The following is a 23,888-nucleotide window of genomic DNA, read 5'->3' on the forward strand; positions in this document are numbered from 1 at the left end:
TTCCAGCCTTTCACAGCACAGGGGTGATTCTTGAATTCGGACCCAAACTTATTACAATTAATGGTACTGTTGTGACCCAGTTCCCAGTCTATGACGATTGACCATTTAAAGCTCCCAGTGGGCATGGTATTGAACTCTCAGAGAAATCATTGAACTCCCAGTCGATGACCATCAACCAAGTTTAATCAAGTTTGATTAATCAAGATTAGTTATTTATTTGATTTAGTTCTCAGCTGAGAACAACAAATATTTAATACATAAACATTTCTTTTAAAATGTACCTATAAAATGATAAAATATCGTTTCTAGTACAAAGTTAAAGGGATTTTAAAAATGTGAACATATTGTAACATACAAATTCATTAGGCGGTACCTTACAAAGCGAGATCAGGTTCTGAACCGAAGTGATTTTACTTTTTGTGTCAATTAGTTGTAAATACCTTTTTCTAGATTTTACCACTGTCAAGTTTGGACAAGCAAATAACATATGTTCCAAGTCTTGCTCCCCACCATTACATAAATCACAGGAACTGCTGGCTTTTTCTTTTGGGAGCCATTTGCAGGTGAATGATTTTAGAGGAATTGTCCCAAGCCGGACTAATATAATCAGTGGCCTGACACCGTGCTTTAGGTTAAAATAAACATACTGCTGTGTTTTCTTATAAACTATAGTTTCAGTATATGTTTTGTATAGTGTCAATTTGGAACAATGCTGGAAGTCAAGTTCGAAGCTTAGCCTTGGTGTTAGGTGTTTTAAAAAGAGCTTCAGCTGAGCAGGAGTCCAAGATTGCAGCAAATCGGTGTTGACATTTGATGTTTTAAAAGCCAATGCGGCATTCCTGCAGAATACATATTTCGGCAATCATTGTTCAAAAGTCTCTATTTTTAAAAGGGTTCGTAGGATACCTTGTTCCGCATGGATGAGATTGTATGCCCATCTTATGATATTAGTGAGTCCTCTGGCATATGAACTAACTAGTGAGAATTCAAGACGAAGAGCTTGTAATGGTACAGCTTGTGACATCTTAGTTAGTTTCCAGAGGACTGTCCCTTCTTTCAAATCCAAATGTTTCCATTGACTTATTGGAATGAATTTGTGTGCGTATGATAGTACTGGCGGGATCTTAGTGCTATATACTTGAAGGATAGATGAAAAGTGCCTATTCCCGGTCGAGGCGTATAATCGTGAAAGTGCCCCCACATGGACGTCAACTTTTCGTCTCAGATTCTGTATATAAAGCAGATTTTGCAGAGATTGTGTAAAAATGTTCTCTAGGTATGTGTATTCCTTTGCCACTTCCAGCGATTTTCCCCCTAAAGACCAATTGTATGTGACAAACCGTTTCCTTCCTGAGAATAAGACTATTTTTGTTTTGGTAATGTTTGGTATTGAATAATTCTCTTCCGTATATTTATAGAGTGCTTGCAGATTCCTTTGTAGACCAAATGGTGTTAAATCTAAAATGACTACGTCATCTGCATACAGCAAAGTGTAGACTTTATGGGATGCAATTTTAGGTGAGAAATTGCAGACTTGTTTGAAGCTTTCTGGCAGATCACTAAGATCTAGGGAAAACAGTAAGGGAGCTAGAAGACATCCTTGTCTGAGGCCGTTTGGTATAGCTATTGGGCTTGTAAGTCCCTTTTCCCTCCCCATTTGGACTTGACACCAAGTACCTGAATCTTAAATGAAGGAGGTTATCCAGGATTCCCATTTTATGGAGTTTTCTCCATAGCGTTCCTCTGTCCACCCTATCAAATGCAGTCGTAAAGTCGACGAAAGCTGCATGCACAACCTGAGATTTTAAGGTTACATATTTGTCGATTATTGGTTGCAACGCTGCAATGTTATCTGTGACCGAATGTTTTGGTCTAAACCCAGCTTGATATAGGGGAATTAAGCCTGATGAGAATGCCCAGGCTTTAAGATGCTCTAATACTGCTGCAGCAAACTTTTACCCTGTTGCATCCAGGAGAGCTATCTGCCTGTAGTTACAGGGGAGCATCCTTGAGCCCTTCTTATGTATTGGGATTACAATGCTCCCCTTCCAAGATTTTGGAACTTACCCTGTATCAAAGATATGGCGAAAGAGGGGTGCTAAGAACTTGCTCCATTCTTTAAGATTGCTTTGGAGGACCTTAATTGGGATTTAATCCGGACCTGTTGCTCCCGACATTCTTGCCTTTTTTATATATAGCGTTCGATTAGAGATGGAGATGGAGCTCCGTTATCTAGAGTGTTTACTCCTGAGTTACTTGCCATTCCGTTCGTACTGTCTGGAGTCTGATTTAATTTATACAAATTGGTTAAATATTTTTCCCATTCCGTGGGGCGTACTGGGATAGCATGTAATGATTTTTTTGGGCCTGTTTCTTTGGCGATTTTATTCCAGTATGCACGTTGGTTATTCTGTTTAGCAGCTATCTGAATGTCCATCCAGATTTTGTCCTGATTTTTTCCCCGATTTTCTTCATTTTCTCTCCTGCGCCGGTTTTTTAATTTGTTAATTTCACATTGTTTTGTTTCAGAGAATTGAAGGAACTGCGACCTTATTAATTTATTTAATTCTGTTGCCTTTGTATCAAAGTTCTGTCTTTTAGTTTGTTCCGCTCTTGGCCCTCGTTGTTTTAAATTTTCCTGTAAGGATTGTACCAAATTTTTAATGACTGCTTCAAAGTTTGTTATCGGGTTTTCTGAGTACATTTATTTATTTAGTGTTTTATAGAGCGCAAACTTGACCCGTGAGGGTATCAGAGCGCTTTACATGATATACAGAGGTGAGCAAACAAAGTCTAAAGTGCAGAAATTTACAAAACTATACAAAAGGTTGGCGAGGGGAAGGTGTGTTGAGAACATAGGGGAAAACAGGGGATACAAATGTATGATTGCAATCATAGTTAAAGTCAGTAGAAACAAAGGCCCCACATATTCTCTGCGGGGAGAGTTGGTGATCTGGGGAGGAAGCGATAGTCTTAGATTCATCAGGCACAGTGTGGTCGTTGAGGGCAGGCATTAGACGAGGAATTTACCGATGAGGAAGGTTTTGGCCTCCTTCTTGAAACGTGCTAGAGAAGGGATTCTTCTGATGGCGGGTGGGAAAGAGTTCCAAATTCTTGGTGCTGCCCCGGTGAACGCCCTATTGTAGTTTCTTTTTTTCTGAAAAAAGTCGGGTTGGAGTAAGAGGTTTCTAGCAGACCGGGAGTTCCTGCTTTCTCCACATACCACTAGTTTCTGTGCCAGATAAGCAGGGGAGTTTGAGTATCGAGCCTTGTGTGTAATGCATGCCAGTTTCAACTGAATTCTGTCCTCTAGAGGGTGCCAGTTCAGCGCTTTCATATGTGGAGAGATGTGGTCGAATTTCCTGGTGCCGGTGATTAGTCTGATGGCCGCGTTGAGGCAAGCTTTTAAAGGTGCTAGGGAGATCTTGGGTAGACCAGTAAGGGTGGAACATTCATATTCCAGTCCAGAGATGACTAGTGCTTGAACTGCCATTTTTAAGTCAGGAGCATCGATGAAAGGTTTCAGCTTCCATAGGTAGCTCAGGAGGAATCTAGCTGCTTTAGCCATCGAGTTAATGTGGTCTTGCATGTTCAGGTTACAGTCGAGGATTATGCCCAGGGATTTGGCAGAGTCCACAATGGTCGGCGGGCAGTTTAGGGCTGCAATGGCCTTGATCCACATCTGAATCTCCGGGTTGGCTTTTGAAGGGGAGATTAGGAGAAATTCAGTTTTCTTTGCGTTGAGTTTGAGTTGGTTAGCGACTAGCCATTGGACAGTCAGTTTCAGGGTCTCGTTCAGGGAGAGGATCTCCTCGAGCAAAGAGATATTGATGTATATTTGGGTATCGTCCTCGTACATATGGTTCGAGATGTTGGCGGCACGAAGAACTTCAGTGAGTTGCTCTAAGTAAAGATTAAAGAGGGTGGGGGACAGGGTTGAGCCTTGGGGGACTCCAACCGTGACCGGGATGGGAGCTGATAGGTTGCCGTTAATGAGGAATCTCTAAGATCGGTTATGGAGGAAGGACCTGAACCATTCTAGGACCACACCATCCAGACCCATCCTGAGATTGAGGCGTTCGAGTAGTTTATCATGGTTGACCGTATCGAAGGCGGAGGATAGATCTAAGAGGATTAGAAGGCAGGTTTTGCCTTGGTCTAGGGCTTGGAGGGCATTGTCCACGATGTGGAGCATAGTAGTTTCAGTGCTATGCCCCGGTCTGAATCCAGATTGGAAGTCATCAAGTAGGTGGAAGTTGTTGATGTGCTGACTTAGTTGCTGTTGTACACACTTCTCCAATACTTTGGCTGATAGTGGGATATTGGAGATAGGTCTGAAATTGTGGGGGGAGGCTGGGTCCAGGGATGTTTTTTTTAAAATAGGGAGGACTTGGCCGGCTTTCAAGGGGTCCGTAATAGAGCCCTGCTGGAGAGAGGCATTTATTATTGCAGTCCAGCAAGGAACAATGGATTGGGAGGCAGCAGTGAGGCAGTTAGAAGGTAGCGGGTCATTAAAGTGGTTATTTGGGTTTAGGGTAGAGAGGATTTTGGAGATGGAGTCTTCGTCATAATATTCGAAGTCAGTCCAGCGGGCTTGGTTTTTAGGTGAGGCCAGAGGGGGTGGTGCGGAAAAAGGGGGCAGGTCCGGAAGGGGTTGAGAGTGGGTGGCGGTACTGAGTTCAATTCCTAATGCCGTGATTTTGTCAGCGAAGAAAGAGGAGAATTCCTCTGACAATATTAGAGATTTGGGGGATTCTTTCGGTGTTTTAGCCAGTTTATTAGATTGGTGTTTGACGAGCTCAAAGAGCTGATGGGGTCTATTCTTGGTGTTCCCCAATTCCGATCTGAAATATTCTTTTTTTGAATTGAGGATGTGCTTGTTGTAGGAGTTTCTTGCCTGGCGGAGAAGTTTTAGATGCGTAGCAGAGGGGTGTTGTCTCCAGTTTCTTTCAGATTGCCGTAGGGATCTCCTCTCCATGTTGAGGGAACCAGTGAACCAGGGGTGTAGGAAGGTGGATATCTGACTATGGTTACCCCCAACTTTTTGCCTAGTGTCTAGCTGGTTTTTCGACTTAGTTGGCCTGAGATCCTGCCATTCAGGGTCTCAGGCTGTCTGCTCTCTCTTTAAAATGGACTCCATGTACCCTAGGTACATACCCAATTGGTAAGGATCACCTTATTGGACCCTGTACAGTGTACCCTAGGTACCCAGGGCATAGGTGTACCCTAGGCCTCCCAGGGGCTGCAGCATGTATTATGCCACCCCTGGTCTGGCCTTCCAATCAGACACAACTGGCTGATCACTCAGCTGGGGCAAGGTTGTGTAATCACCCCTTGCTTAGATATAGCATACCTATATCTACCCTTATATATAGACACATGTGTACCTATCAGCCACTCCTATGGCAGGCCTTAACAATCCTGGAGGCAGAGTGCTTGGTAACATGTGAGATGGTGCTCTAGCATGAGCTGAGCCTGTCTGCAGCTTTCGAAACCATGTCCTTATAGCTGTTCTATGATATAGCCTTTTAATAAAAGAAAAGGGAGCAGGAGGACAGGGGGGTAGGTTTTCTCCTCCTAAAAACACTTATATACCAAAAGGAACCTGAAAGGTACCCAGTAAAACCTACCCTAATAGAGAGAATTTCAAACCAATGGGTAATTCTCTATGTTAGTTATCTCTGGAAAAACAATTGTTTTTCTTGAGTCCCCTCACTCACCTAGGGTTGCCCCAGGGTGACATGCTTCATCATAGGGGTCCTCCCAGGCATCTACTGCCTGAGGCGTGCTGCAACTTGCGAAGTTACGTAGGAGCACTTTTTGTTTAGACTATGTGTCGTGCTTAGTGTGTGGAGTGACTTATGTGAATATTAAAACCACCTAGATAGTGAGCTCTATTATTTAATTCTGCTCCTGATTCACTCGCTGCTTCCGCCTTGAGTGATCGCTTCCCTCGCTGCTCCTCACAGCGTGGTATCGTATTGCTGCATTGTAACCAAGTTGTGATATCTGCATAGCTCCATTTTTAGTAAGCTTCGTAATTTCATAGCGCTATTATCCCACAGCGCTTACATTGCTTTGATTGCATTGTTGTGTGTGATTTCCCCCGGCGCCCTGCTCTGACCTCCCCTCCATTTTGATCCTGCTGTTGTTGTGTTCCCCTGAGCCCGCCACGCCTCCCAGCTGAGCCGCCCTCCCACAAGCACCCAAAAGCATTCCCCAAACCTCGCAGCGCTGTGATTCACTCGCTGCTTCCGCCTTGAGTGATCGCTCCCCTCGCTGCTCCTCACAGCGTGGTATCGTATTGCTGCATTGTAACCAAGTTGTGATATCTGCATAGCTCCATTTTTAGTAAGCTTCGTAATTTCATAGCGCTATTATCCCACAGCGCTTACATTGCTTTGATTGCATTGTTGTGTGTGATTTCCCCCGGCGCCCTGCTCTGACCTCCCCTCCATTTTGATCCTGCTGTTGTTGTGTTCCCCTGAGCCCGCCACGCCTCCCAGCTGAGCCGCCCTCCCACAAGCACCCAAAAGCATTCCCCAAACCTCGCAGCGCTGTGATTCACTCGCTGCTTCCGCCTTGAGTGATCGCTCCCCTCGCTGCTCCTCACAGCGTGGTATCGTATTGCTGCATTGTAACCAAGTTGTGATATCTGCATAGCTCCATTTTTAGTAAGCTTCGTAATTTCATAGCGCTATTATCCCACAGCGCTTACATTGCTTTGATTGCATTGTTGTGTGTGATTTCCCCCGGCGCCCTGCTCTGACCTCCCCTCCATTTTGATCCTGCTGTTGTTGTGTTCCCCTGAGCCCGCCACGCCTCCCAGCTGAGCCGCCCTCGCCCCTCCCCCTCCGCTATCCATATATGACAGTAGTTCCCGCGCGCAGCGTCCACGCGCAGCGTCCGCGCCCAACCCGCGCCGAAGGTGCGCCAAAGGTAAGCCCGTCTACGCCCGTCCGCGCCTGGACCGCGCCCAGCGCCAGACCCCCTGCCCCTCGAGCTGCCCAGCCCTCCCGCATTACCTACGATGCCGCCTCCCTCCTAGCCCTCGACCCCGGTCGCGCCCCCAACTGCGTCCTTGCCGCTCCTGGACACACCCATGGCCCTTTCTCCTGCTACTCCTGCAAATTCAGCGGCACCGACAACATCTCTGCTACGTCCACACCACAGATTCCCGACCCCAACCACCTACAATGCATCCTTCTCAACACCCGATCGGTCCATAGGCATGCCATTGACCTATGGAATCTACTAGACACCATTTCCCCGGACATCGCCTTCCTTACGGAAACATGGATGAATGCTTCCTCCGCACCAGACATCACCATTGCCATCCCTGAAGACTATAAGATCACCCGCAAAGACCGTACCAGCCACACAGGAGGAGGAATCGCCATCGTCCACAAGAAATCTATCCGCATCTCAACCAGCTCTGACGTCAATCTCGCCAACTCCGAACATCTTCACTTCCAGATCCACATCGACCCCAAAACAACACTCAGAGGCACTCTCCTCTACAGACCACCAGGACCCCGCGCAAAATTCAGTGAAGACATCACGGACTTCATCACCCCACACGCGCTCCCCTCCAAAGATTACATCCTTCTGGGAGACCTCAACTTTCACCTTGAAAAGACCAACGACCACAACACCTCCACCCTCGTGGACAACCTCGCCAACCTCGGACTTAAACAACTAGTCACTTCCCCCACCCACATCGCAGGTCACACACTCGACCCCATCTTCACATCCAGCAATCATATCTCCTTCTGCCACACCACGGATCTCCTCTGGACCGACCACAGCTGCGTTCACTTCATCTACAACAAGCCGAAACCCATCATCCACTCCCAACCTACCCTGCAAAGAAACTGGAACAAAATCACCACGGACCAAATCTCCGCATCGCTCCTTCGAAACTCCCCAGCCCTCTCTTCTAACGCCAACGAAGCCGCCGCCAACCTCACCCTATGGTTATCCAACACCGCCGACACCTTAGCTCCACTGAAAAAACGTCAAAGCAAACCTGGCAGCAAGAAAGCCTCATGGTTCAACGATGATCTCAAGAAGTCCAAGAAACTCTGCCGCTCCCTTGAAAAGGCCTGGAAAAAAGACCCAACCACCAGCACCAAGGACGCCTTCAAAAGCGCCACCCGCACCCACCACCAACTGATCCGAAAAGCCAAGAAAACAGCTTTCAAGGATCGACTTGACAACAACGCCCACAACAGCAAGGAACTTTTCAACATCGTCAAGGAATTTTCCAATCCCTCGGCCAACTCCAACGACATCACCCCCTCTCAAACCCTCTGCGACTCCCTAGCCTCTTTTTTCCACAACAAGATTGCAGACATCCACAACAGCTTTGACAACCAACCCGGAAACCAACCCACCCTACCATCTGCTGACCACCTTCCCCCCGTGAACACCCTTAACGCCTGGAACCCAATCTCCACTGAGGACACCATCCGCCTGATGAATTCCATCCACTCAGGATCCCCCACAGACCCATGCCCTCACCACTTCTTCAACAAAGCAGACTCCGTCATAGCACCGCACCTCCGAGACGTCATCAACTGCTCCTTCAACTCCGCTACCTTCCCAGAAGACTGGAAACACGCCGAACTCACTGCCCTTCTGAAAAAACCAACAGCGGACCCCACCGAACTCAAAAATTACCGCCCCATCTCGCTTCTTCCATTCCCGGCCAAAGTCATCGAGAAAGCCGTCAACAACCAGCTCGCCGCTTTCCTCGAAGCCAACAAATCCCTCGACTCCTCACAGTCCGGCTTCCGAGCCAAACACAGCACTGAGACCGCCCTCATCGCAGCAACAGACGACATTCGAACTCTACTGGACAACGGAGACACAGTCGCCCTCATCCTCCTCGACCTCTCTGCAGCATTCGATACAGTCTGCCACAGCACCCTTCTACAACGCCTCAATAACATCGGAATCCAAGGAAAAGCACTTGAATGGATCACCTCGTTCCTCACCGGAAGAACCCAGAGAGTCCGCCTTCCTCCATTCAAGTCGAAGGCCTCTGAAGTCATCTGCGGCGTCCCTCAAGGATCCTCACTCAGTCCCACCCTCTTCAACGTATACATGAGCCCCCTCGCGGCCATCGCACGCCGACACAACCTCAACATCATCTCCTACGCGGACGACACTCAACTAATCCTTTCTCTCACCAATGACCCTAGCACCGCCAAAACTAACCTACACGAAGGAATGAAAGAAGTTGCCGAATGGATGAAACAAAGCCGTCTGAAACTGAACTCAGACAAAACTGAAGTCCTCATCCTAGGTACATCCCCCTCTGCATGGGACGATTCCTGGTGGCCTGAAGCCCTCGGAAAAGCACCCATCCCGACAGACCACGCACGGAACCTAGGCGTCATCCTGGATTCTTCACTCTCAATGAACAGACAAGTCAGCGCCGTATTCTCTTCCTGCTTCAACATTCTTCGCATGCTCAGAAAAACATTTCGCTGGATCCCCCTCGAAACAAGGAAAACAGTTACCCACGCTCTTGTCACGAGCCGACTGGACTACGGAAACACCCTCTACGCGGGTACTACCGCAAAGCTCCAGAAGAAACTCCAACGAATCCAAAACGCATCAGCCAGGCTCATATTAGACATCCCTCGCAACGAACACATCTCTGATCACCTTAAAGACCTCCACTGGCTACCCGTCAATAAGAGGATCACCTTCCGACTGCTTACCCACGCACACAAATCACTCTACGACATCGGACCAGATTGCCTCAACTCTCGACTGTCCTTCTACACCCCCTCCCGCCAACTACGATCTTCCAGCCAAGCCCTCGCCACTATACCTCGCATCAACAAGACCACCATGGGAGGCAGATCCTTTGCATACCTGGCTGCTAAAACATGGAACTCACTCCCCGCCTACCTTCGCCTCACCCAGAACCACCTAGCGTTCAGAAAGCAGCTTAAAACGTGGATATTTGACAAATAACCCTCCTCCCCTTCCTAAGCGCCTTGAAACCCTCTGGGTACGTAGTGCGCTATACAAATTCTATGACTTGACTTGACTTGACTTGACTCCTATCCGGTCGGTAAAATTAAAATGGGGTGAGAAACAGGGAATACAGTGACTATAATGTGTAACTGGCCCTAATTACTCGGTCGACATGTTTGGTGGTTACCCCAACCACTTCTTCAGGACCACACAGGGATCAGCCCTATGCGTGCCACTCCGTGAATAAATATATACAGTGCTAGTACTTAATAGGTACTTGAAACATACGTACTAAGTATGTTTTGTATTATACATACGATTTCATGTGGAAAAGTAATCAGATGGTCACATGAAGATGTATCTATGGAAAATAAAACACAGCAGATTAGATACATAGACCTGTCCACTGTGTGACGTGGACAGGTTAACGATACTGCGAAGCTGTATTGTTGTGCTGTGATTCTCCTGCAAAAAAGTGACTATTTTTAAGAAAAAGTGCTCTCGTGAAATTAACCGTGATTAAAAACATACAGACAAACAAACATATAACACTTATGGCGTCTGTTTTGCACTCCACCTACTTAGTTGGAAGTACGAATATACTCCATGATGTTGCCGACGTGGAGGGGCCTGTAGAAACCTGGAATAGAAAGGTAAATCGCAAATTATTGCGGGGAACCTGTAATGTAGGTAGTATTAGGAATAAAGACCGCTAATGCGTCTTTGAGATATGCGCTGCAGCACCCTGTGGAGAAAAACAGTTCCTATCTCCTTACTTGACTCGGCCGAACCTCCTGCCGAATGACCTGCTTAGCCCCAGCTACACCGCCTCTTGGTGTGTGTGTTCGCTGTATTGTTTTTAAATAGTCATCCACCCCGCCAAAACCGGTTAATCTCGTGCAGGCGGTGACTAGACTGCTGATATCTGTGCACGCCATGTTGCGTGTGGTATACTTGGCAAACGTGACGTTTCGCAGACTTATTGGCGCGAGCGTCATGTTGCGTGTGATTGTTAACGAACATGGTCAGGCGCCATATTGCGTGTGGTCCGATTGGCAAAATGGATGATTTGAAGACTAATGTCGTGAAGGCCATTCTGCGTGTGGCTAATTCGCAAACACTGTGATGGTGATAATTTACAATGTACATAGACATATGTCTTCTGTTGAAGGTATTTTTACAGAAAAAAAGCAGGTTATTTACCAAAAAGAACTAAAGGTACGGGTACGATTAATACGGTACAATCACGTGTTATTCTAAAATGGAGTTGTAATAATTTACTCCCTGCTGTCCTCGTGCATATATCTTGATATATATATATATATATATATATATATATATATATATATATATATATGGAAATGTATAGTGATGCTGCTTCTACATAGTTAGAGATTTATTCTGGTGATCAGGTAATTCTCTATATTTGGTAATCGGCGTCATTTGTGATTATTCTTTTCTTTAGGGCAATTGTAATACCCAGAAGGCGTGTAGTCTTTTTTCAGTGTATGTCTAGCGTCTCAGCATACTCCATGGGATATTATCATTGAGTCCCTCATCATCAGTTCGTAGTTTATAGACCCATCGCTGTTCTTTCTCCAGGAGTCTTTTTTCTAGGTTATCTCCTACTGGGATTTTCTCTATGATTATCCAATGCATGTCATTAGGAGAATGCTTTTTTTCAAAAAAATGATTTGTCATTTTTGTACTCGCTCTATGGCAGCGAATTGTACTGCGGTGTTCACAGATACGTGTGCATGTCTTTCTGGTGGTCATGCCAACATAGTGCAGATTACATGGGCATGTAATCAAGTAGATTGTGCCCGCAGATTGGCAGTTTGTGAACGACCTGAGCTCCCAAGTCATTCCCGTATTGAAGGTAAAAGATTTCGTTTTCGTTGTCACATGGCACACACTGCAGTTACCACAGGGATGGTGGCCTGTGGGTAAGGTACTTGATTGTGTCTGTTTCAGGTCCATTTTTGGGCGTGTGTACCAAGATATCTTTTAGATTTTGACTACGTTTGTGTGAAAACATAGGTAAGGGTATATTCAGACCCCCACTGTTAAGGATGGGCCAATGTTTCTTCACCACTTTTGTGACTTTATCTGACATGGTATTATATGTAGTGATACAAATTGGCCGTTTCGTTGCGTCTGAATTGTCTTTTCCGCATGATTGCTTCCCTATGGTTATTACCCGCTCTTTTCTGCGCATTTTTTATTATTGTTTTCGGGTATTTCCTTTGTTTTAGTTTGACTGCAATTCCTCATAGTCAGCTCTCTCTGAGCAGTTCCTTCTCAACCTTAAGAATTGCCCGAAGGGTAAGTTCTCCTTAGGATGCCTAGGGTGGAAACTATCAAATCTCAGCAGACAATTCTTCGCTGTCGGTTTGAAGTGAGTCGTGGTTCTTAACCCATCCGGTGACACATGTATGTGTAGGTCGAGAAAGGCTAACTCAGACCTGCTCATAGTATGGGTAAATTTGAGGAAAGGGTCTTGTTGGTTCAGCCATTGAAAAAAGGTTGACGCCTCTTCCTCGCTGCCATTCCAAATTAAAAGCACATCGTCGATGTATCTCCACCAGCCCTTGATTTTTATTTTGTGTGGGTTCCTCTCGGTCAGGATTTTGTTGGACTCCAGGTGGTGGACATATAGTCCCGCCACACTTGGGGCGAAAGTACTTCCCATACTGGTACCATGTTGTTGGTTAAACAGCTGGTGTTCATACTTAAAGAAATTTTCAGTCAAAGCCCATTTGCAGCATTCCAACACGAAGTGTCTCGGTGTTTCATAAGGCCAATCTTCTTGGTACAGAGTTTCTTCCAATATCTCTAGTGTTTCTTTGTGGGGGAGGCTTGTGTACAAGCTCTCAACATCAAGTCCAATCAGGATGTTTTCATTAGGGTTGTACTCAATTTGGTTCAATAGACAGAGAGTTGATTTTGTGTCTTTAATATATGTGTTTGTTCTTTGAACAATAGGCCTTAGAAATGCGTCAGCAACTTTTGATAAAGGTTCTAGAATAGAACCTATCCCTGATACTATGGGACGGCCAGGGGGCTGTTGTAGGGATTTGTGAATCTTGGGTATCGTATAAAAATACGGAGTTGTTGGGTTTTTATTGATTAGGAATTCTCCTTCTTTAGGTGTGATCCAGTCATGGGCTAAGGCTTCTTAGACCATGCTGGTGATATTCACCCGTAGTCGTTCTGTGGGATCGGTCTCGATTTTTTTGTAGTTGCGGTTTTCCGTGAGTAGACGTAGGCATTCCTTTCTATATGATACCGTTTCCTGTATGACAATTCCTCCACCCTTGTCTGCTGGTTTTATGGTGATTGTTGCATCATTAGCGAGTGCCCTCGTTGCTTCTTGTTCTAATCTCGTAGTGTTGTGGAATACTCTTGAGGTGTTGTGGTCTAAATCTCTCAATTCTTTGAGAATGCTCTTCTCAAAAGCAAGGAATTCAACCGGTAAGGTCGTTGGAAGGGGGGTAAAGGTGGATTTCTTATGTAATCCTGTGTCCTTTCTCTGGTTTTCCTTCGGTTGTTTGTCTTTGAAGAAAATCTGTAATTTCAATTTCCTTAGAAATTCGTTCATTTCGCAGATTAGTGTGAATTTATCCAGTGTGGGTGTGGGTACAAAACCTAAGCCCTTTTCAAGGACTTGTAATTCCACCGGTGACAGTGTTCTTTTAGATAGGTTAAAGACAATACTTAACTGTGGCTCGTTGTTGGTTGATCCGGTGGACCCATGCTCCTGGTGTTCATCCGGATTGATGTTAAGGGCTGTGCCCATTGGACATTGTTCTTCCCTTTATGCCGACCTCCTTGCTGTCCCCTGCCTCTGCCTAAAAAAGGTACCCTTGGATCTTGTTCTTCCATCTGGTAGTTAGAGTTCCAGTAAGGGAACGGGGGTTGTTGAAACTGTTGAGATCCCATTGGTGGGCCATAGTAGAAAGTGGTATTCCAAAAGGTTGTTGAAAACCTTGCCAGCCATACCCCCCTCTGTTTCTAGTGCGGTTATTTGAAAGTCTTTGTCCTCTGGTAGCGTTCCTTCTTCTTCCAATACTCGAGTCAGACTTATCTGATCCCGTTTCAGAACCGTCTGAGTCGGTATTATAACCTGGGTTTCTTTGATAGGCCTCTCTTGTGTATGGATACACTACATCATGGTTAAAGTTTTTCACATCTTTTCTGTATTTCTGATATTTTGATTCTTTAAGTGAGATCTCAAAATCCGCCATTTCCTTGTTTAGTTCGTCTAATCTTTTCCTTAATTCTGCTTGCGATTTACCTTTCTATACCAGGTTTCTACAGGCCCCTCCACCTCGGCAACATCATGGAGTATATTCGTACTTCCAACTAAGTAAGTGGAGTGCAAAACAGACGCCATAAGTGTTATATGTTTGTTTGTCTGTATGTTTTTAATCACGGTTATTTTCACGAGAGCACTTTTTCTTAAAAATAGTCACTTTTTTGCAGGAGAATCACAGCACAACAATACAGCTTCGCAGTATCGTTAACCTGTCCACGTCACACAGTGGACAGGTATATGTATCTAATCTGCTGTGTTTTATTTTCCATAGATACATCTTCATGTGACCATCTGATTACTTTTCCACATGAAATCGTATGTATAATACAAAACATACTTAGTACGTATGTTTCAAGTACCTATTAAGTACTAGCACTGTATATATTTATTCACGGAGTGGCACGCATAGGGCTGGTCCCTGTGTGGTCCTGAAGAAGTGGTTGGGGTAACCACCAAACATGTCGACCGAGTAATTAGGGCCAGTTACACATTATAGTCACTGTATTCCCTGTTTCTCACCCCATTTTAATTTTACCGACCGGATAGGAGCAGAATTAAATAATAGAGCTCACTATCTAGGCGGTTTTAATATTCACATAAGTTACTCCACACACTAAGCACGACACATAGTCTAAACAAAAAGTGCTCCTACGTAACTTCGCAAGTTGCAGCACGCCTCAGGCAGTAGATGCCTGGGAGGACCCCTATGATGAAGCATGTCACCCTGGGGCAACCCTAGGTGAGTAAGGGGACTCAAGAAAAACAATTGTTTTACCAGAGATAACTAACATAGAGAATTACCCACTGGTTTGAAATTCTCTCTATTAGGGTAGGTTTTACTATGATATAGCCTACCATATACACTTAAAGTACCTTATAATCTTAAACGGTTATGGTAACTATGGTTTGGCTTTATCAAAACATGTCGTGTAAGGTGTCTAACACTTTGGAATAATACTCCCATACCATTTCTGATGATGAGGATATTATTCCTCCCTTCTAGAGGGAGAGACATGTTAAAATCCTACTTTGCTGTTTAACTCTCACCAAAGCCTCAGCGTCACAAAATGGATGCTGCTGCCACAGACACGAGTCTGACCTCCTGCAGCTGGGAGCCCTCCCAGCCAGGGAGGCCTGGACAATAGGTTTCCTGCTTGGGGAGGTGCTAGCACCTCCCCAGACAGACTTTAGTGTATTGGGGCAGGGAGGGCTGAAAGGAATAAGACATGCCTGGGGCACACAAGGTACTCTATGCATAGTCCAGTTCAAACCGGTGCTGGGGCACTCCAGTCCCAGCTCGGGCGCGAAACTGGACAAAGGAGAGGGGGTGTAGCCACCCCCCTTCCTGGTCCCACCCATAGGAGGGACCTTGCAGGTAGCCCAGCCCACTAGCCTAATATATCAGTAGGTAGCTGAGCCCTGCAGGACTAGATTAACCTGGATCTGCAACTTGAACAGAAACTCTGGACCTTCGACATTCGACCTCAGGAAGAAGACTGAAGAAATCTCCCTTGTGGCCAAGGAGTGACCACCCTGGGCAACCAGGCACCATCCAGCGACTGCTGCTTGCTTTGCGACTGATCCTACGAGGGACGACTGTAGAGACTGACCAGCGCCATGACTTCCAGACACCTCTGACCCAGATCCACATCGACAGCAAAGCTGAGACCCGTGGAGGCGACGAGGGACGTGGGACCGGCGACTTGGGAAAAGTAGCTAGTAATTGACTAGCGCGACTTCTGAGGCTTCCTCGAGGCTGTGCTTGGGGAATTGAGAAGCCCCAATCCCGAGCACCATCTGCAAAGAAGATCAGCTCCCCACACTTCACGTGTTCTGCGTGGGGCCCTTCTGCACCTGAGTTGCTCGACGTGTTGTCCGGTTGCCGGCCCGTTGGCTAGTGGCCTCTGCGACGATGAACCTATTGTTTCATCTTGCTGGTCTGGCTCCTCCAGACTGGCACCCGCTCCTCTGTGAAAGAGAAGCACCCCAGACCTTCCTGGTCTGCACCAGAAGCAAGTCCTCCATCCTGCGTGGGTTCCGCTTGCCAAGGCTTGTTGGGTCCTGACTCGACATCGACGCCGCCGACAGCAAGAGCTTTCGTGGGACAGCTCACCTCCTGGTCCTGGTTGTCCTCGACGCCTCCTGGTACCCGTGGCTGCTGCGACTAGCTTCACCTCTTCACCTGCATCTGCACAACATCGCCTGGTTCCTTCCTGGTTCCTTCCCGGCTTCTGGCTGGTGACCTAGAGTCTGTCCCCTCTGCTTGCAGGTATCCTTCCTTCTTGATCCCATCCTTGGGATCCACCGGACACTCTTCACTGACTGCCTGTCAGCAACTTTCCTTCAGGCATCCATAGAAGTCAACGACGAAACCCGACGCAAGTTCACACCTATGCACCCGCAGCCCGTGGGCTAGGTAACTTGAGTACTCCGGTGCTCACAAGGGTATTGACTATCCTAGGGTCTAGTTTCCGAGTCTCGACTTTCTAGCTATTCCAGAAGTGTCCTAAAACGGTTAAATTCTAATAACTGCTAGTAATTCTATCGACTTTTACGCATTACGCGTGAGTGTTTCCACTCTGCACCTGAATCCCGTGGGCCTCCCACTTCCTAACCTTTGGTAATATAGTGTAGCCCCAGCGATTCCCTAGGCCTAGGCCTATCCTGTGTTCGTGACAGTGGTTCTTATACCACTTACTTAGTATATGGTTTGCGTGGCCCCTAGGGCCAAACTGTATTACTTACCTGTGTGACTTAATGTATGCTTAAATAAGACTGTGTTGTACTTACCTCGAATCTCATAAAGAGTGCTGAGGGTTTGACTAGAATAAATACATTCTATTTTTATATATATCTGTTGTGGTGTCCTTTCATTTGGTATTCAAGGGGTTACAAATGGTATAACAGCTGGCTTCACATGCCATTCAGAGTTTAGCCTAAGACTGCTCTTGTCCATGCTACCACTAGGATAGCTGGTCTATAAGGTTGACTTTACAACCAATCACCATAAGGGTTGTTTGGACTGATACAAGGTGTACACTAGAATTAGTGACATCATATATCAGGCCAACTTCTCACAAGGGGTTCCTGTCTTTGATTTGTGTTCTTTTTAGTTTTAGATGGGTAAGGTCGTCCAGAATAATTGATATAGATGACGAGTAATGCTCATTTAGGTCTCTGACCGTGGTTATGTGCGAGGGGGGGAGGTCAGATTTGCAGCGAGCCTCTAGTTCCATAAGGTCGAGGTTCTTAGTGTCTCTGGTCCAGCATTTGGAAATCACCGGTTGCGGTGTCTTAGTCTTGTGGGTCCCAGGTAAAATGAAGTAGATGGAGTGGTGGTCAGACCATTCACATGGGTCTATGGAGATAAGCTTGACAGAGGATTCCTTAGAAATGATCCAGTCAAGGATGACCCCTTTTGAGTGGGTTGTCAGAGAGCAGGCTTGAGTCAGGGCTTGATCGGTTAGGAGGTCTTTGATGGCGTTGACGTAGGGATCTTTAGTGTAAGTCCAGTGCAGGTTGAAATCACCCAGGAAAATCTCTTTGGCATTGGAGGAAATCTTAGTTGTGATGATTTCCAAGAGGTGATCGGTAAAATAGTCGTTGGAGCCTGGAAGGTGGTAAAAAATGTGCAAGTTGCAAAGATGTAATGAGGTGCTGCAAATGGAGAGTGCGAGGTATTTGCAGGAGTCAGTGGGGTCCGGCAAGAGTTCCGTGACAAGGAGGGAGGATCGGTAGATGCGTGCAATGCCTCCTCCTTTCCTGTTGGAATGTCTGTCCAGTCTGGCGATGTTGCAATTGGGAGGGACTAATAAGTCCAGGCAAGGGGAGGAGTATTCATTGAGCCAAGATTCTGTTACTATAGCTAGGTCTAAGTTTTTGTTCAGGATGAGGTCAGCAATATCAGCGGCATGCTTGACTGCTGAACGGCAATTGATTAAGAGACCAGATAAAGGAGGGTCTGGGGAAGGTGTCAGGGGTCTGGACGGCCAGGACTACAGGCGCGAGGTTGCTTTTCATCACACTTCTGTTATGGAGGGTAGGTGGCCTGTTGGGGTTGATGGTGACCATGCTGATGGGGTGTCCAGGACTCGTATCTAGTGGACAAAGGGTGGGTTGGGCAGAGTTGTGGTCTTGGAGGATGGCTAGGATTTTGTTTTCCGTAAGGTCTGGAGGATTTGAGGTGGCGGTGGTAGAGTTGTAGGAGAGTGCGAGAGCTCGGGATTCCTCCTCTGAGAGGTGGCAAGGTTGTTTGCGTGGGCGAAGATGTCTCAAGGGTAGCAGGAGTGGATGCTTGGGAGGCTCGGTGATCGGTGGGGGAGTGGTATGAGGTGACTTTAGGTTAGCAAGGGAGAGCTCGGCCAGGTGAAGGAGGTTCATAAGGTCCAGAATGGAGCTATGGATGCTCTGGGTTAGTTTAGTCGCTCTGGAGTGCAGAGTTTCGAGATCGGTATGAGCTGGGGTTGCTAGGGGGCAAGCGGGCAAAGGTTCAGGAGCAGTCCAGGAGGCATATAAGGGTGGAAGGGGAGATAGGTTGGTTTGAGCAGATTCCAGGGTCTGTGAAGGAGTACCTAGCTTGCGATTTTGGTGGATGGCTGGCGAGGAGGAGGTCGTACATGATCTCTAATGGTTGGGCCATCTCAATTGTACTGATGATTTTACTAAGTGTCCTAGAATTCCATAGCAGCCGCCCTTGGGCCTGGTTCACCAGAACTGTACTTTGAAAATACATAATGTGGCCAGAGGGTGAAGGTTTTGGTTTCAACTCTGTTGTTAATTGTAGAATTGCGTGATCACTTCCTGGTGCGAAGTTAACTTTTAGATATGAGACTGAACTGAACAGATCCAAACTACAGATCATATAGTCTAGGGTTGAGGAACTGCAGTTACCTTGTCTTGTGGATGATGCCGGAATATCTCCTTCTACGTTACCGTTTAGTATTACTCCATTCAGCATTGGAAGTGAGGCTAGTAGGATTTTCCCTCTTTTGTCTGCTTTACTTCCTTTTGGAAATAGAGGAGTTGGAATTGCCAGGGTTTCTTCTTTTTCACAACTACCCCATTTTTCGAGTAGGTCATTAGATATTTTTCTGTTTAAGTCGCCTATTATGAAGACTGATGGATAGCCTTGGTCTTCTACCACCTTTTCTATTCCCTCGAATATTTCTATAGCTAATGCATCCATTTTTGCCCCAGGGGAAATATAGACATTAAATATGAGGAGGATTTTCAGCGTTTCTAATGGAGCGATCCCAAGTTTGACCTTAATACATTGAAAGTTCTTTGAATTTATTGGGATAATTTCTTGGTCCCAGTTGGAGTCTTCGCTAAGAAGAATTGCTATCCCACCTTTCGCATGTCTCAGTTCAACCTGTTCTGCAGGAATATCATATACAAAATAGTCTCGCTGGTCAAAAGTTGTTGTTGTGCATGTTTCTTGTAGGGCCACAATCCCTGGTCGATTTTCCGTAATTAGGGCTAATTTCTCCTGTGTTTTTCCGGCAATATTCCAGGAAAAGATGGTCAAGCCGTTGTTAAAAAGGGTGTTTGTCTTCCTTTCCCTGTTTGTTGCTATTTAGATTCTCCGCAATCCAAGCCCATGAGTCTTCATTTGTTGTTATTTCCCTCATTGGTGTGTTTTTTCTCCAGCTTCTCCTTTCTCCGTTCGTTATCGAAACATATATTTTAATTAAAGAAATTTGTAGGATTGTTTAGTGGAATTTGCCCTTGAATCCACTGACAAATTTTTATTTTATTGATTTCTTCAGGATTCTCCGGTCTTTGAGTCTCATAAATTTGTACTGGTGACAGGTCGAATCCGTATTTATGGAGAGTCTCACTCTCCTTTAATATTATTCCTGGTATCACCGGAGACCAAAATTCTACAATCTCTGTTGTGGTTTTTGATTTTTCTGGGAAGGTTACTAATTTTATTTCGCTTCTTGAAGGAGACTGTAACGGCTGCAACTTTTGAAATAAATGTGTGATTCTTTCACGATTAAGCGGAATGTCGCCTGAAGGGAATTGATCTGTAATTTCCAGGCGACATGGTTGAGTCTTCTCGAACTGAGTGTGCATCTTCTCATGGGATTGAATTCTTTTTTTTTTGTTTAAATCTTTTATTGAATTTTCAAATACATAGAAAGAAGCATATTTCTGTACTGTCTATGCATAACGGCATGTATCAACAATATAATTATACTTTCATTACAGGAAGGCAGAGCCCAATGAATATACACAGTGCGACTACCGCACTGGATTTCCCACAAGGACGGCATACGGCCGCTATCATTCCTGCAATGCATCACAGGTCGGAGACTGTTTATTTTCAGCATTCCCCTAAGTAAAGTCTTTCAGTTGCTTCATCGTATAAAAACAATTAACATCTAACAATCATTACGCAGCCCGGTATTGGTACCCGTATCTCCCTTCCCCCCGCCCCCCGACCGCCTCAACAGCACATCACAGTATTGCAGACTGACTGTAGCTTCCCCGCAGCAGCCACTACCATTTGCCTCCTCACTGACAATACCCATCAGCTCCCACATAGAACATCACAGTCTCACGCGGTCTAAAACTCCGGCACCTGCCCCATCACCCCGTCCCTCCCCTCAAGCTGTCCACCTGAGCCCTCCTCCTCAGCCCTCCGAAGTGTCTGAAGTATACCCTCCCACTGATCAGCTATGGGTTCCTTCCGCAGTCCCAGCGCTTCCTCCCTTCTGATGGCGGTTCCCTCTGCCCTGGCCCATGCAAGAAGCGAATGTCTCCATGCTCGCGCATGAGGTGGGTCGTGTGCCTTCTATCTCTTTGTTAGCAATCGCTTAGCAACTACCATACCCAGATCCAGAAACCGGGACACTACCTTTGTGGCCGGGGTTCTGCGGAACTGGTGCGGCAAATATACAGCCCATTCGAAAGGTAAACTACGGCCGGTGCTCACGTGTAGCAGCTCGCTGATTGAGTGCCAGTACGTATGGAGTCCGGGACAGCTCCACAGCATGTGGACCATACCCACCCCGGGTTCAGCACATCTAGGACACACTGCATCCGTGCGGTGAAAAAACCTATTGACCGCCTCCGGCGAGAGGTACGCCCTGTGTATAATGAACAACTGGATCTGCCGGAACCTCAGATTTCTGGGTATGCACACTGGGCTTCTCAACACCCGTTCCCATTCCTTATCTGCTAATGGTCTGGCCATGTCAGTTTCCCATTTGTGTCGAAGAGGCTCCAATGTGAGCGCTGCGTGAGTACGCAGCGACGCTGCAAACCAATGGATCAGATGCCTACCCCTCCCCATTACGTGAAGGTATTGTATGGTGAGGTGTTGGTGTGGCTCCGTGGACATGTCTCCCCATTTAGCGGTCAGGGTCGCAACCAGTGAGCGGTGCATGAGGAATTGACCTGGCGGCAGCCCATCCTCCGCCACCAGAGAGTCATATGGTATAAGTGTGCCATCGCGTTACAAATCTCCTAGGGTCTGTATGTCAGCCTCTCACCAGTGTGTGAGTGCAAGAGAATTGAGCGCCCATGCTCCGCCAGGGGAGCCCACTAGTGGCAGCGCTGGCACGTATGGGGTCATAGCTCTGGTGAGAAATAGGCTTCTGCAATAGCATTTGTATGCCACCTTCAGGAGGAGCGACTCTGGCACTGCAGGATTAACAGCTGGGTGGAAGAGCATAAGGAGCCGCTCCAAGGAGTACGTGGGCAACGTAGACGCTGTGTCTTCACGACCTTTATCCGCAAACCAGCAGGCAATCCACTGCAGCTGTGCAGCCAGGTAGTAGTGCTCTAAGCAAGGCGCTGCCAGTCCCCCCTGATCCGTCGGAAGGTACAATTTTGCTAATGACAGTCTGTGTCGACTACTCCCCCAAATGAAGTCCCGGAGCAATTTGGAGAACGTGGCGAAAAATGCCGCTGGTACATATAATGGCAGGTTGGCAAAGTAATACAAGAACCAGGGAAGAATCACCATTTTGGATAATGCTACTCTGCCTGTGACTGTCAGCGGTAACGTGCCCCAGAAACGCATCTGCGACCTGGCGGCTGTGAGAGCCCTGCCCAAGTTTCTGTCAAAGAGGTCCAATGGCCGACGGTAGATCTGTATTCCCAGGTATCGGAAAGTGTCCCACTGCCACGTCACCCTCGTTCCATTGAGGGTGTATCCCGGATCCCGCCTCCCCTCCCCAAACGCATAAAGGCAGGATTTACGGACGTTTACCCGCAGCCCTGATACTGCGGCGAAATCCTGCAATATGCAGGCCAATTGTGCCGGGATATTCTCAATATCTCTCACATATACCAACAGATCATCTGCATATAACGACACCTGGTGTACCGCGTCTCCCAGTGGTATGCCATCCCCCATCAATGCGTGAACGGTCAGGGTCGCAACCAGTGAGCGGTGCATGAGGAATTGACCTGGCGGCAGCCCATCCTCCGCCACCAGAGAGTCATATGGTAGAAGTGTGCCATCGCGTTACAAATCTCCTAGGGTCTGTATGTCAGCCTCTCACCAGTGTGTGAGTGCAAGAGAATTGAGCGCCCGTGCTCCGCCAGGGGAGCCCACTAGTGGCAGCGCTGGCACGTATGGGGTCATAGCTCTGGTGAGAAATAGGCTTCTGCAATAGCATTTGTATGCCACCTTCAGGAGGAGCGACTCTGGCACTGCAGGTTTAACAGCTGGGTGGAAGAGCATAAGGAGCCGCTCCAAGGAGTACGTGGGCAACGTAGACGCTGTGTCTTCACGACCTTTATCCGCAAACCAGCAGGCAATCCACTGCAGCTGTGCAGCCAGGTAGTAGTGCTCTAAGCAAGGCGCTGCCAGTCCCCCCTGGTCCGTCGGAAGGTACAATTTTGCTAATGACAGTCTGTGTCGACTACTCCCCCAAATGAAGTCCCGGAGCAATTTGGAGAACGTGGCGAAAAATGCCGCTGGTACATATAATGGCAGGTTGGCAAAGTAATACAAGAACCAGGGAAGAATCACCATTTTGGATAATGCTACTCTGCCTGTGACTGTCAGCGGTAACGTGCCCCAGAAACGCATCTGCGACCTGGCGGCTGTGAGAGCCCTGCCCAAGTTTCTGTCAAAGAGGTCCAATGGCCGACGGTAGATCTGTATTCCCAGGTATCGGAAAGTGTCCCACTGCCACGTCACCCTCGTTCCATTGAGGGTGTATCCCGGATCCCGCCTCCCCTCCCCAAACGCATAAAGGCAGGATTTACGGACGTTTACCCGCAGCCCTGATACTGCGGCGAAATCCTGCAATATGCAGGCCAATTGTGCCGGGATATTCTCAATATCTCTCACATATACCAACAGATCATCTGCATATAACGACACCTGGTGTACCGCGTCTCCCAGTGGTATGCCATCCCCCATCAATGCGTGAAGGGCCACCGCCAAAGGTTCGATCGCTAGCGCGAACAGTAGTGGTGACAGCGGGCACCCCTGTCTGGTGCCCCTACAGACAGGCACCACTTCAGATATGTATGGGCCCAACCGTACCCGAACTGTGGGGTTCTTATACAGAAGACCAACCAGTTGCGAGAATTCCAACCCCAGATCATAACG

The 23,888-nt window shown here is 47.1% G+C and overlaps 1 protein-coding gene across 1 annotated transcript in view; it reads left to right on the plus strand.

The window, feature by feature from the left end:
- The window catches only part of LOC146784224 (myoferlin-like), a 3,625,175-nt gene that overhangs the window by 2,373,359 nt on the left and 1,227,928 nt on the right, over positions 1-23,888 (plus strand). The gene's annotated exons all lie outside the window — the stretch shown is intronic.

Source organism: Triturus cristatus, chromosome 11 (genome assembly GCF_964204655.1).
Source record: "Triturus cristatus chromosome 11, aTriCri1.1, whole genome shotgun sequence".
Classification (NCBI taxonomy): Eukaryota; Metazoa; Chordata; class Amphibia; order Caudata; family Salamandridae; genus Triturus; species Triturus cristatus.